A 12,957-nucleotide genomic window follows, 5' to 3' on the forward strand; every position below is an offset into this window, starting at 1 on the left:
GGCATGAACAACAACGGGGACGAAGCCCAAAACAAACACACACATATATATATATATATATATATATATATATATATATATATATATATATATATATATTACACAGGGATGTAACCCAAACAAAAGAGCGAGGTGTAAACCTCTATTACGGGACGAGACCCGTAATACCAGGAGCACAATACACGAGACCAACGGACATGGGACAATAATCGACAAGGAAAATGGGGAACAGAGGGCACATGTATACACATACTAATCAGGGGGAATGGGAACCAGGTGTGCATAATGAGATAAGACAGTCTGGGGTTGTTGGTAATGTACCAGATCAGTGACGCCTAGAAGGCCGGTGACGTAGACCTCTGGAGCTGGTGAACGGAATGAGCAGCAGTACCGGGGGGATCCGTGACACTATGCTGTACTAGTGCACCGATAAATGACAATATCTATTATATCAGGACCTTTCCCACTTAGGAAATGTGTGTGACTGGACCTTCTCAAATTGTATTTGAATACTCCTGCTCTATTGTATGAACATAAAACCACCCCCTTATTCTTCTTTATATAAAAAAAAGCTCTGTACCTGAATATGTATATGGTTGCTGCTGCAAAGGTCGTTTTTTTCAGAGCCATTTGAGGAACATGCTGTCTTGCAAATTGTTTGGGGATGTGTGGTCAAACAGTTAGTGCTATCAGGGATCATTGGGACATCCCTACCTTCAGCCCAAACCTTAACTCTAACCTAGCCCAATAATGGACTCAAGGAGGCTAACGTTACTCCGTAAACTGCCCATGATTTTGGAATGAGAGGTGTCCACATATCTTTGGTCATGTAGTGTATATCAATGAGCTACTATACCCTACCATCCTCCTCCTGTCCTTTTACTGTCAGTCTGCTTGCAAACATGTGTCTGTGTCCTAAACGGCACCCTATTCCCTATATAGTGTACTACTACTTTTGACCATGACCCATAAGTAGTGCAGTAGTCCCTACATGGGGCCATAAGTAGTGCAGTAGTCCCTACATGGGGCCATAAGTAGTGCAGTAGTCCCTACATGGGGCCATATGTAGTGCAGTAGTCCCTACATGGGGCCATAAGTAGTGCAGTAGTCCCTACATGGGGCCATAAGTAGTGCAGTAGTCCCTACATGGGGCCATAAGTAGTGCAGTAGTCCCTACATGGGGCCATAAGTAGTGCAGTAATCCCTACATGGGGCCATAAGTAGTGCAGTAGTCCCTACATAGGGCCAGAAGTAGTGCAGTAGTCCCTACATGGGGCCATAAGTAGTGCAGTAGTCCCTACATGGGGCCATATGTAGTGCAGTAGTCCCTACATGGGGCCATAAGTAGTGCACTCTAATTATATAATATAAGCCATTTATTTAACAGACGCTTTCATCCAAAGCGACTTAGTCATGTGTGCATACAATTTAAGCATCTGTGGTCCCGGGAATCGAACCCACTATACTGGCGTAGCAAGTGCCAAAGTTGGGGAACAATAGTATGTTAAGTGGGGAAGAAGGGAGAAAGAAGGGGAAGAATGGGGGAGAAGATACATTTGAACACATTTTGGAAAAATGTAGGGAAAATAAGAAAAAGGGAAAACGTAGGGCTCTTCATAATATAAGTGTTTATTATTCAGTCTTTTTTATGATAAGCTGAAAAACTTTTATTTATTTATTAATTTTATTTTTCTCCTGTGTTTGAGAAAGGGGAAGAGGGGACCCAAAGGTCCCCAGTTCGAATCCAGCCTCAGCCAGAAATAACATTTCTAAACAACTACTATGGTCTCCAAAAGTGTTACTTTTCACATTGGTGAATTTAAGATCACCTGAGTTAATGGAACGATTATGGTAGCATAATCATAACATATAGAAGTGTTGTTCTAATGACGTTGGTTTATTAATGTACTATACTCCTGTTACCTTGTTTATGCAATTAGTACCTTAAATTATCAGTTATCTGTTGCGGTTTCTTGTGGACTGCATATTACCTGATATAATTATATATACATACTCTGAGAGCCACATATTTTCAAAAGTCATTCAAAGAATTGGTTGAAATAACGAAATATGTTTATTAATGACAAATGTGAAGCATTACACGCACACACACCTAGGGTCCCAAGGTAATGAGTGGGTGTGGCAACTGACTGATTCTGAGTGAATGACACAACAGGATCCAAACATATGACAACATCCCTGCAAACAGAGGACAAACCTCCATCTGAAAGATCTAGTGCTCGATTCAATCAGATTAGCTTTGGTCGACACCCACATAGAGGTTGTTATGGCGGTGTCAGCGGTGGAACTGCGTTAAGACCTGTGAAATCCACAAACGGCTCCTTGTGTTACCTAACACTGTCATTGGATGCAACGAAACCAAGCAACTTCATATATATGACAAATCCCATGCAGCCGCGTTAGAAGTTCAAAAACTTGAATGCGTGATGTTCTATTGTAGGCGATAGGCCCTACTCCCGATTAGATTGATAGGCTTTAAATCCCCCCCATCCAAATTAACATGAAAATTATGCATTAGCCTACACTTTCTATTACAATATTGATCTTCTAATGCAGTAGGGATAATAAGGAAGGGAGTGGTTTGTCACACGAGCAACCGTGAGTTAACGCTCGATCTGATTGAATCGAGCCCATCATTTTTGAGAGAAGATAAAAAGTGCTGGAGTACAGCCGAGTCTACACTGAGTGTACAAAACATTAAGAGCACCATAATATTGGGTTGCAACCACCAATGCTGGCCCATGTTGACGCCAATGCTTCCCACAGTTGTGTCAAGTTGTCTGGATGTCCATTGGGTGGTGGACCATTCTTGATACACATGGGAAACCGTTCAGCGCCTGGCATCTACTACCATACCACGTTCAAAGGCACTTCAATCTTTTGTCTTGACCATTTACCCTCTGAATGGCACACATACACAATCCATGTCTCAATTGTCTCAAGGCTTAAAAACCTTCTTTAACCTGTCTCCTCCCCTTCATCTACACTGATTGAAGTGGATTTCACAGGTGATATCAATAAGGGATCATAGCTTTCACCTGGATTCACCTGGTCAGTCTATGTCATGGAAAGAGCAGGTGTTCTTAATGTTTTGTGCACTCAGTGTATATGAAAACTAGTGAAGCATTCCCACTTATCAAACTAATCAAGTTTTTTGCATGGGTGGAGTTGGCTGGCAGCAGACTGGGCTGTGGGTGAAGCAGGCCAGGTACTGGAGGTAGGCAGGTACTGGTGGCAGCAGACTTGGCACTGGAGGAAGCAGGTTGGACTTCAGTGGGAGCCAGCCTGGGTGGGGCTGGCAGCAGAGAAGTCAGCAGTGGTGGTGGTGAAGTTGTCCAGAAGACTACCAACTGTGGGGTCCATTGCATAGTCCTCAAAATCAGTCTCCTCCGAGTCAGGGTTCATGTCCTGCATGACCTTCCCAGTCTGCCTGAGCAGGTAGTCCACACCAATCAGCTCTCGTGAAAATGAAAAAGACAACAGAAGGCAAAATAAGACAATTAAGACGATTAATTTATATTTCAATGGGCACAAGCACTGCTCATAAAAAACTGTTCATGCCTCTCTTGTTGGTGGAGAGAACATTTTGCAGGTTTAAAGCTTATTTCCTGCAATTCTATACATTTTGCCGTGGGATGGAGACTTTTTTTTGTTGCCATTCTAAAGCTAATTTCCTGCAATTCTACACATTTTGTCATGGGGTGCAGAGAACATTTTGCAGTTTTAAATCTAATTTCCTACAGTTCTACACATTTTGCCATGTCTTATGTGTGTTCATGTGATATTTGAGTGACTCAAACATTACAACAAAATCAATTGGCTAAAAAACCTAGCAAAAAAATGTCAGCTGACATGTGCTAGTTGATCCGGACATTTCTGACAAGTTATAAATAGCTCTCTAAGGTCTGCAATGACAAGAAAAATTTATGCAAAAAAATGTATGCACGCATGACTGTAAGTCGCTTTGGATAAAAGCGTCTGCTAAATGGCATATTATTATTATTATAGGCAAATCGAGCATCATGGCAAATTAGTCAATTTAGGCTATATCAGCTAGGCTATATCATGGACTGACTGATTTTCATTCAGAAACAAATTAGGTATATAGGTAACATTAAAGCACTAGCTAACTTAGCTGGCATAATAATATAGCTACATAGCTAGCTAGTCAAAAGAAAATCAGGTGACACTAACTCTGACAGCTTCCCCCATTGAAAGTGATTGCTACTATAATGTTACCAAATGATATACGTGACCATACTAAGCTAGGTGTCATCCTCCGACAACCTTAGGCACCTCCTTACTCGCAGTCTGGACTAATCATCATCCTATTGGTGTCACCTGTGTCTACCTGTTCACCTGTGTATTTATGCCCTCACTTCCCTGTGTTCCCTTGCTCAGTTTTCTCTGCTAGTTTCTCTATGCTCAGCAGTACTAATCAGTGTCTGATCGCAGAAGTATGTACAGGTACTCGAGAAGTGTTCTCCCTGTTTCTTTATTATTTCAGTCATAGTTACTATTTCGTATTTTGGCTGTCAGCCTGTTTTTGGAGACTTATTTGCTCCACCTTTCTTTTATCGTGTTAAGTCCGTTTTGTATCCTGGCTTCGGGACCACCAGTAAAGATCCTTGTTTCACCATCTCTGCCTACTGTCTATCCTGCACCGCACCTGGGTCACACCTCACACCAACCCTTACAGAAAACTGAGCCAATATGGACCCAGCGGAGGAAGCACAGTATCGGAGCGCATTGGCAACGCAGGGAGCTATGCTGAACCAACACGACTGCAGCCTGCAGCAGATCACCGAGGATTAACGTACAATGCACAGTAAAATACCATACATTTATTTTACAGCACACTGTAAGACTTTTCTGTAATTTCAACAGTAAAATGCTGTAAGATCCACTGTAAAATACTGTAAATGTATTTTACAGTATTAATTATGCTGCATTGTGGGAAAATGTTGTGGGCGGGGAAAGGGTCTCTGACTTGTTAACATATTTTAAGGCGTGCTGTGAGTGAGAATGCTGTTCCCACACAGAATATGGTAATATACTGTATTTTAGAAATTCTACAAACCTTGTCCTGAAACTCTACAGTAACTTGCTGGCCAATTGCTGCCAGTAATTTACTGTTATTCAGAATACAGTACCATACCGCATTTCTGGAGTGCCAAAAACCTATTGAACACTTTTTCACTCATTAGCATATTTTGAGGTGTGTCTTGTAAGAGGCTTTATTAGTTGCACCTGTTCGTTAGAGTGTTGTACCAAATTAAGTGATATTTGGTAGTGGTTCCCTAACAATTGCATTTTATATAGGACTATCACCCGGTACTCTACCCTGCACCTTAGAACCTGCTGCCCTATGTACATAGTCATTGAACACTGGTCACTTTAATAATGTTTACATACTGTTTTACCCACTTCATATGTATATACTGTATATACTCATCCTACTGTATATGACTACTGCTGTACATACCTTTTCTATTCATATACTGTCCATTCTGTCTATACACACTCTGACATTGCTCGTTCTGATATTTCTTCATTTCTTTCTTTTTTGTATATTGTTTTGAATCGTTAGGTATTACTGCATTGTTGGAGCTTGAAACATAAGCATTTTGCTGCACCTACAATAACATCTGCTAAATATTAGTGCTGGGAAACCAAGGCTTTCTGAAGGCTTCGGCGCTTTCATCAAATTCTGCCGAAAAACGGTTAATTACTCAGAGCTTCATTATCTGTTCACAATGCACATTAGTGACATTTGCTGGTCATCAATATAGCAGCGTGTGATTATCAGATCAATATAATGTTTTTCAACTGTTTTCATCAAAACTCTGTAGCGCAGCGGTAAGTCGTTGGCTTCAGTAGCCTATGATAATTTGTAAAACCAGGTCTGCATCTTACATCATGCTTCCGTTTTTTGCCTTGCTGAATCTATGCCATTATTTAGGATGCTTAAGATGGAAGCATATACTATACTAAATAAAACAAATTATTTGAACAACAGTGCAGAAAGTGTGGTTTCACCGAAAAAAAATATCTCCAAATAGTGTGTCTTCAACAGGATTCAACCTCATACCTTTAATGTTCCATACTCTACCTGCTAAACTACCGGTCAGGTGAAATGTTGTGTACAAAATCCTAACTACATTTCTAATTACAGTATCCAGTAGAGGTCGGTGTTGGAAAGCAGCTTGGAATCGAAGAGATCCGGAACCACGTTGAAATCAGTGGGGTCTCGCATTTTGCAACAAATGGTTTGAAAAAGCACTTGATCAAACGAAGCTTCGGACGTCATTGATGACGTACTTCTGATAAAGTGATACACGCATCGCCACACCGCTTCGAAGATTTCGACGCATGCCTCAGCGCTAACAAACGTAACATCACAAAAAAATATGTGTATGCGACCAATACAATTTGATTTGACAGATCAGAGTGGCAGCAAATCTCAAACCTTTAAAGGTCATGAACAGTCAAAATCATGTTTTTCATGAAATGTGATTATATTTGAAGGAAACCAGATCAAAGTATGATGACCAAAGTATGAAAAATGACTGTTACTTCTACATTGATAAAGTTTGTTCATAAAGTTACTGGTTCTCTCCCCAATGTCAAACATTTGGATTAATTATTAAGGGGACAAGGTGACATCACCTTAACCCTCATTTTAATACACCAATGGTAACATTATATTCTCTTACCTAATTTAAATAAGTACTGCCTTGCAACCAACATCGGAGAAGGCGTTTGCAGAGGGGCATGGTTTATATAGCTAGATAGCTAGCTACTCTACTGGTGCCAAAATTTGACTGTAGGGTGTCAGCGAATATAATTAAAAGTTTACCCTATTCATCTATGGCAAAGATACTGTACGTACAGTGGCATGCGAAAGAATTTCCCTGTATTTAGCGCAATCCATCATTCCTTCAATTCTGAACAGTTTCCCAATCCCTGCCGATGGAAAAACATCCCCACAGCATGATGCTGCCACCACCATGCTTCACTGTGGGGATGGTGTTCTCAGGGTGATGAGAGGTGTTGGGTTTGCGCCAGACATAGCGTTTTCCTTGATGGCCAAAAAGCTCAATTTTAGTCTCATCTGACCAGATTACCTTCTTCCATATGTTTGGGGAGTCTCCCACATGCCTTTTGGCGAACACCAAACGTGTTTGCTTATTTTTTTCTTTAAGCAATGGCTTTTTTCTGCCCACTCTTCTGTAAAGCCCAGCTCTGTGGAGTGTACGGCTTAAAGTGGTCCTATGGACAGATACTCCAATCTCCGCTGTGGAGCTTTGCAGCTCCTTCAGGGTTACCTTTGGTCTCTTTGTTGCCTCTCTGATTTAATGCCCTCCTTGCCTGGTCCGTGAGTTTTGGTGGGCGGCCCTCTCTTGGTAGGTTTGTTGTGGTGCCATATTCTTTCCATTTTTTAAATAATGGATTTAATGGTGCTCCGTGGGATGTTCAAAGTTTTGGATATTTTTTTATAACCCAACCCTGATCTGTACTTATCCACAACTTTGTCCCTGACCTGTTTGGAGATCTCCTTGGTCTTCATGGTGCCGCTTGCTTGGTGGTGCCCCTTGCTTAGTGGTGTTGCAGACTCTGGGGCCTTTCAGAACAAGTGTGTATACACTGAGATCATGTGACACTTAGATTGCAGAGAGGTGGACTTTATTTAACTAATTATGTGACTTCTGAAGGTAATTGGTGCACCACCGGATCTTATTTAGGGGCTTCATAGCAAAGGGGGTGAATACATATGCACGCACCACTTTTCCGTTATACATTTTTTTGAATTTTTTGAAACAAGTTATTTTTTTCATTTTACTTCACCAATTTGGACTATTTTGTGTATGTCCATTACATGAAATCCAAATGAAAATCAACTTAAATTACAGGTTGTAATGCAACAAAATAGGAAAAACGCCAAGGGGGATGAATAAGGCACTGTATATGTTTCCCCTTTCATCTGTGTCTGGTGTTAGCTAGTTACTGGCTGGCTAGGTCTTTAGCCAGCATGGAACAAAAGGGGGGGAAAGGGTCATTCAAAACTCCAACCCAGTTGTCAAGTTAACACATCCATCAGTGCTGCTGTAAGGAGCATCACACCAGACATGCCAAATGGGAGATGTATAATAAAAAACATGTATATAATTGATGCAATTTCAATGTTGTTTGAATTGCTTTTTGTATAACCAAATTCGCTTGAGATGATTTTACTGCATCCAAGTTGCTTGACAGAGGCATTTCAAAGAGCTGTCATTCAAGGCAAGCTCATGGATATAATCTCCCCGCCCACTCAGCCTGTCTTTTGAAACTTCCTGGTAGTTCCTGATACTTTTCAGAATGACTGTTCAGGACTTTTAATGGTTGAGTGGCTAGCCATGTTCATTTTGATCTGTTTTGCCTTGTAGTCACTGTCAGTTTAGAAGCATTTGTTAAAGCCTAAAGTGCAAGTGATATAAAACAACATATCAGTTGGTATACTGTAATATATAATTAAATATTCACTATTGGCATTTGCTGATTTTATTTTCAATACAATTCAACAATAGAAAACTGTATTGCTGTTAAACTATATATTTACTGCAGCATACTGTAAATGATGGTGCATTGTGGAGAAATATTGTGGGCTCATTAACATATTTTAAGGCGTGCCTTGTAAGTGGCTATATTTGTTGCACTCGTTAGTGAGAGTCCTGTACCAATTTAAGTGATAAGTGGTAGTAGTTCACTAACATTGAAATGTATTTAGAGAACAGAGCAGAGTGTGAGTGGTTAGTGGTTGAATATGTACTAATGTCCATTTACTCTGTTTTGCCCTTAAATCATGGCCAGTTTGGAAGCCTTTGTTTAGGCCTCTAGAAGTGTAAGTCATCTAAAACACCTCGTATTCAGTAATATGCACATGACAGCCAACCTGCTTTCTCTAATCACTTGTTGTAAAATACTGTAGCAATAATTTTCTGACCATTTAATATTTATTTTCAATGTGTTGTACTGTGTTTCTTTGCTTTGGCATCAAGTTATTGTGAATAGCTCAGTATTGTATTGGCACTATCCAGAGATTTTGAAAACCAATGTATCCTTAACTACAACAACATTTTAATATGTCGCCGCATGGGTAATTCCAGTAATATATTGTAAATTAGATTACGGTAAAATTTTTGGTACTGTAAACTAAATTACAGTAATTTACTGGCCAATTGCTGCCTATAAATTACTGTACATTTTACAGGAAATGTTTTACAGTGTTGGTATGTCATGGTGGGCAATTGGAAATGTGAATTGGGACAAGTTGGAGGTAATAATGCATTTAGGTTAATTTAATGAGATGCATGAATACCCCACACCAAAAGCTTGATTTTATGATTTCAAATGAATTTCCTGCAATTCCACTTAGTATTGATTTATGTTCACTACTTGGTCAATTTATTTGATATCATGTTTAATCTATGCAATTACATTATATGAATTGATAGTTCACCTCTCTGTTTTCTTTTATTCTGTAATATGGTATATGTGTTCAAGATTTCCAAAGTTCATTTATGATACAGCGTGTAAGCTATACAATAAAGCAATTACATTAATCTATATGTATTTATATTAGGTTATAGCCTACAAATGTTTTACATTTTAGTCATTTAGCAGACGCTCTTATCCAGAGCGACTTACAGTTAATGAGTGCATACATTTTCATACTGGCCCCCCGTGTGAAACGAACCCACAACCCTGGCGTTGCAAGTGCCAAGCTCTACCAACTGAGCTACAGGGGACTATACAGGGGACTATACCACGTAGTCGTAGGCCTATCAGGCTGTAGGCCAACTGCTAATTGTGGTCCTCTGTAGCTCAATTGGTAGAGCATGGCGCTTGTAACGCCAGGGTAGTGGGTTCGATCCCCGGGACCACCCATACGTAAAAATGTATGCACACATGACTGTAAGTCGCTTTGGATAAAAGCATCTGCTAAATGGCATATTATTTTATTAATTATAGTTGTTTGATCCTGAACTGGCCAAATGGCAGAGCTATCCTTCAGCACCACAAAGGGCGCTCCAATCGCTTAAAATGACATCTCATCAAGATCTGTTGCCTACGCCGAATAGTCATACTCCTCACTTATTATTTTTACAAATAGAAGATTATCACTTCTCACAATGGTGCTCGTTTAGTAAAGTTAGATCAAATCAATGTCTCGCAAGATCACATAATGATTCATTAGTGTTTTACATAACAGAACCGAATATATTACCATAGCATAATAGGCCTATACCGTTACTGTTAAACTAAAAACACCTTCTCATTTCTAATGAGATATTAGGATGGTTAGCTGAAGCTGAATAGTCCCTCAACAGTTATCATGCGCCAAAACTCAACTGAGTGTGCCACTAGGCAGGATACAGTGCCTTCAGAAAGTATTCACACCCCTTCACTTTTTCCACATTTTGTTGTGTTATAACCTGAATTTAAAATGGATTAAATTGAGATTTAGTGTCACTGGCCTACCCCATAATGTCAAGTGTTTACTAATTAATCAAAGATGAAACGCGGAAATGTGTTGAGTCAAAAAGTATTCAACCCCTTTGTTATGGCAAGCCTAAATAAGTTCAGGAGTAAAAATGTGCTTAACAAGTTACATAAGTTGCATGGGCAATAATAGTGTTTAACATAATTTTTTTATGACAACCTCATCTCTGTAGCCCACACATACAATTATCTGTAAGGTCCCTCAGTCGAGCAGTGCATTTCAAACACAGATTCAACAACAAAGACCAAGGAGGTTTTCCAATGCCTCGCAAAGAAGGGCACCTTCTGGTAGATGTGAAAAAACAAAACAAAAAAGCAGACATTGAATATTCCTTTGAGCATGGTGAAGTTATTAATTACACTTTGGATGGTGCATCAATACACCCAGTCACTACAAAGATACAGGCGTCCTTCCTAACTCAGTTGCCGGAGAGGAAGGAAAACGCTCAGGGATTTCACCATGAGGCCAATGGTGACTTGAAAAAAAGTTGAATGGCTGTGATAGGAGAAAACTGAGGATGGATCAACAACATTGTAGTTACTCCACAATACTAACCTAATTGACAGAGTGAAAAGGAGGAAGCTTGTACAGAATAAAAAATATTCCAAAACATGCATCCTGTTTGCATCAAGGCACTAAAGTAATACTGCAAAAAATGTGGCAAAGCAATTAACTTTTTGTCCAAAGCAAATCCAATACAACACATTACTGAGTACCACTCTCCATATTTTCAAGCATAGTTGTGACTGTATCATGTTATGGGTATGCTTGTAATCGTTAAGGACTGGAGAGTTTTGCAGGATAAAAAATAAATGGAATGGAGCTATGCACAGGCAAACTCCTAGAGGAAAACCTGGGTCCGTCTGCTTTCCACCAGATGCTGGGAGATTAATTCACCTTTCAGCAGGACTATAACCTAAAACACAATCTACACTGGAGTTGCATACCAAGAAGAGAGTGAATGTTCCTAAGTCAAATCTACTTGAAAATCTATGTCAAGACCTGAAAATGGTTTAGCAATGATCAACAACCAATTTGACTTGAATTTTGAAAAGAATAATGGGCAAATGTTGCACAATCCAGGTGTGGAAAGCTCTTAAGAGACTTACCCAGAAAGAATCACAGCTGTAATTGCTGCCAAATGTGCTTCTACAAAGTGAATACTTATGTAAATGACATATTTCTGTATTTAATTTTCAATAAATTAGCAAACATTTCTAAAACATGTTTTCACGTTGTCATTATGGGGTATTGTGTGTAGATGGGTTAGATTAAAAATAATAATAATCAGTTTAGAATTCAGGCTGTAACACAAACTGTGGAATAAGTCAAGGGGTATGAATATATATATATATATATATATATATATATATATATATATATATATATATATTACGTAGCTTTATTTTTCAAGTTCAAATATACATTATAGAATGCCATATGAACGATCCTTGACATCAAGCTCTATGCTTTTGGAAGAGAAAGGAAATAGAGACATGAAAATAAGAATACCAATTTCATTTATTTAAAAAACATTCCTTGAAGGACCAAAATAAGTTATAATACTAATAATTACAGGAGTTTACTTCAGTGTCATTAAATAAATGGAATTACTCCACAAACCCCACATATGTCCCTATCTTTTCTAAACAGTTATCGGGCAAGGTACAATCTGATGGGACTTAATTTGGACAAAAAAGTATCCATCTTTGACACCTGGCTGTCATAGTTTTCTATTACATATACATTTTTCAGTCTTTGAGTCCATTGACTTACAGTTGGCGGCTGTGGTTTGAGCCAATTGACCGTAATCATTTTCTGTGCAATCGCTAACAGTACACTTAACATGTACATCTGGTTTTTATCTTCCGGGTTACAAGGTATTACCCCCAATAAAATTAACATTGGTTTCTCTGAAGGCACTGTATATGCTTTGATTGAAACAAAATACAAGAAAGGGTAATTGTTTGTTAACACCATCTGCTCTAATTCGCTCACAAACAGTATTTCAAGAAGATCTAATTGCATATTCCATGAAACTGATTGAGAGCAATGAAATGATTGGCATGGAGATGCAGTTTGGACGTTTCACTGGTAAAATGTGAAGAATTATCATCACGATTGACAGGGATGATGGCCTATTTTGAAATGAGGTAGCCGACGCCTAATTAGGTGTTTGAGGGTATTAAAAATAGAAAATTATCTTGAGACAATATGGTTGGGCATAGGCAGATATTGCAATTGGACGACCTATTTTATGCATATTCTATAACGATAGCCTATTAAATTGGCTATATCTGTAGGTACAAACTTTGAGAAAATGATAACGTCATTTACATATATTTGTTTACGCTCCCTCACGTAATTTTTTAAAATAAAATTGCACTACA

The sequence above is a fragment of the Coregonus clupeaformis genome, chromosome 40 (genome assembly GCF_020615455.1).
Source record: "Coregonus clupeaformis isolate EN_2021a chromosome 40, ASM2061545v1, whole genome shotgun sequence".
Taxonomy (NCBI): Eukaryota; Metazoa; Chordata; class Actinopteri; order Salmoniformes; family Salmonidae; genus Coregonus; species Coregonus clupeaformis.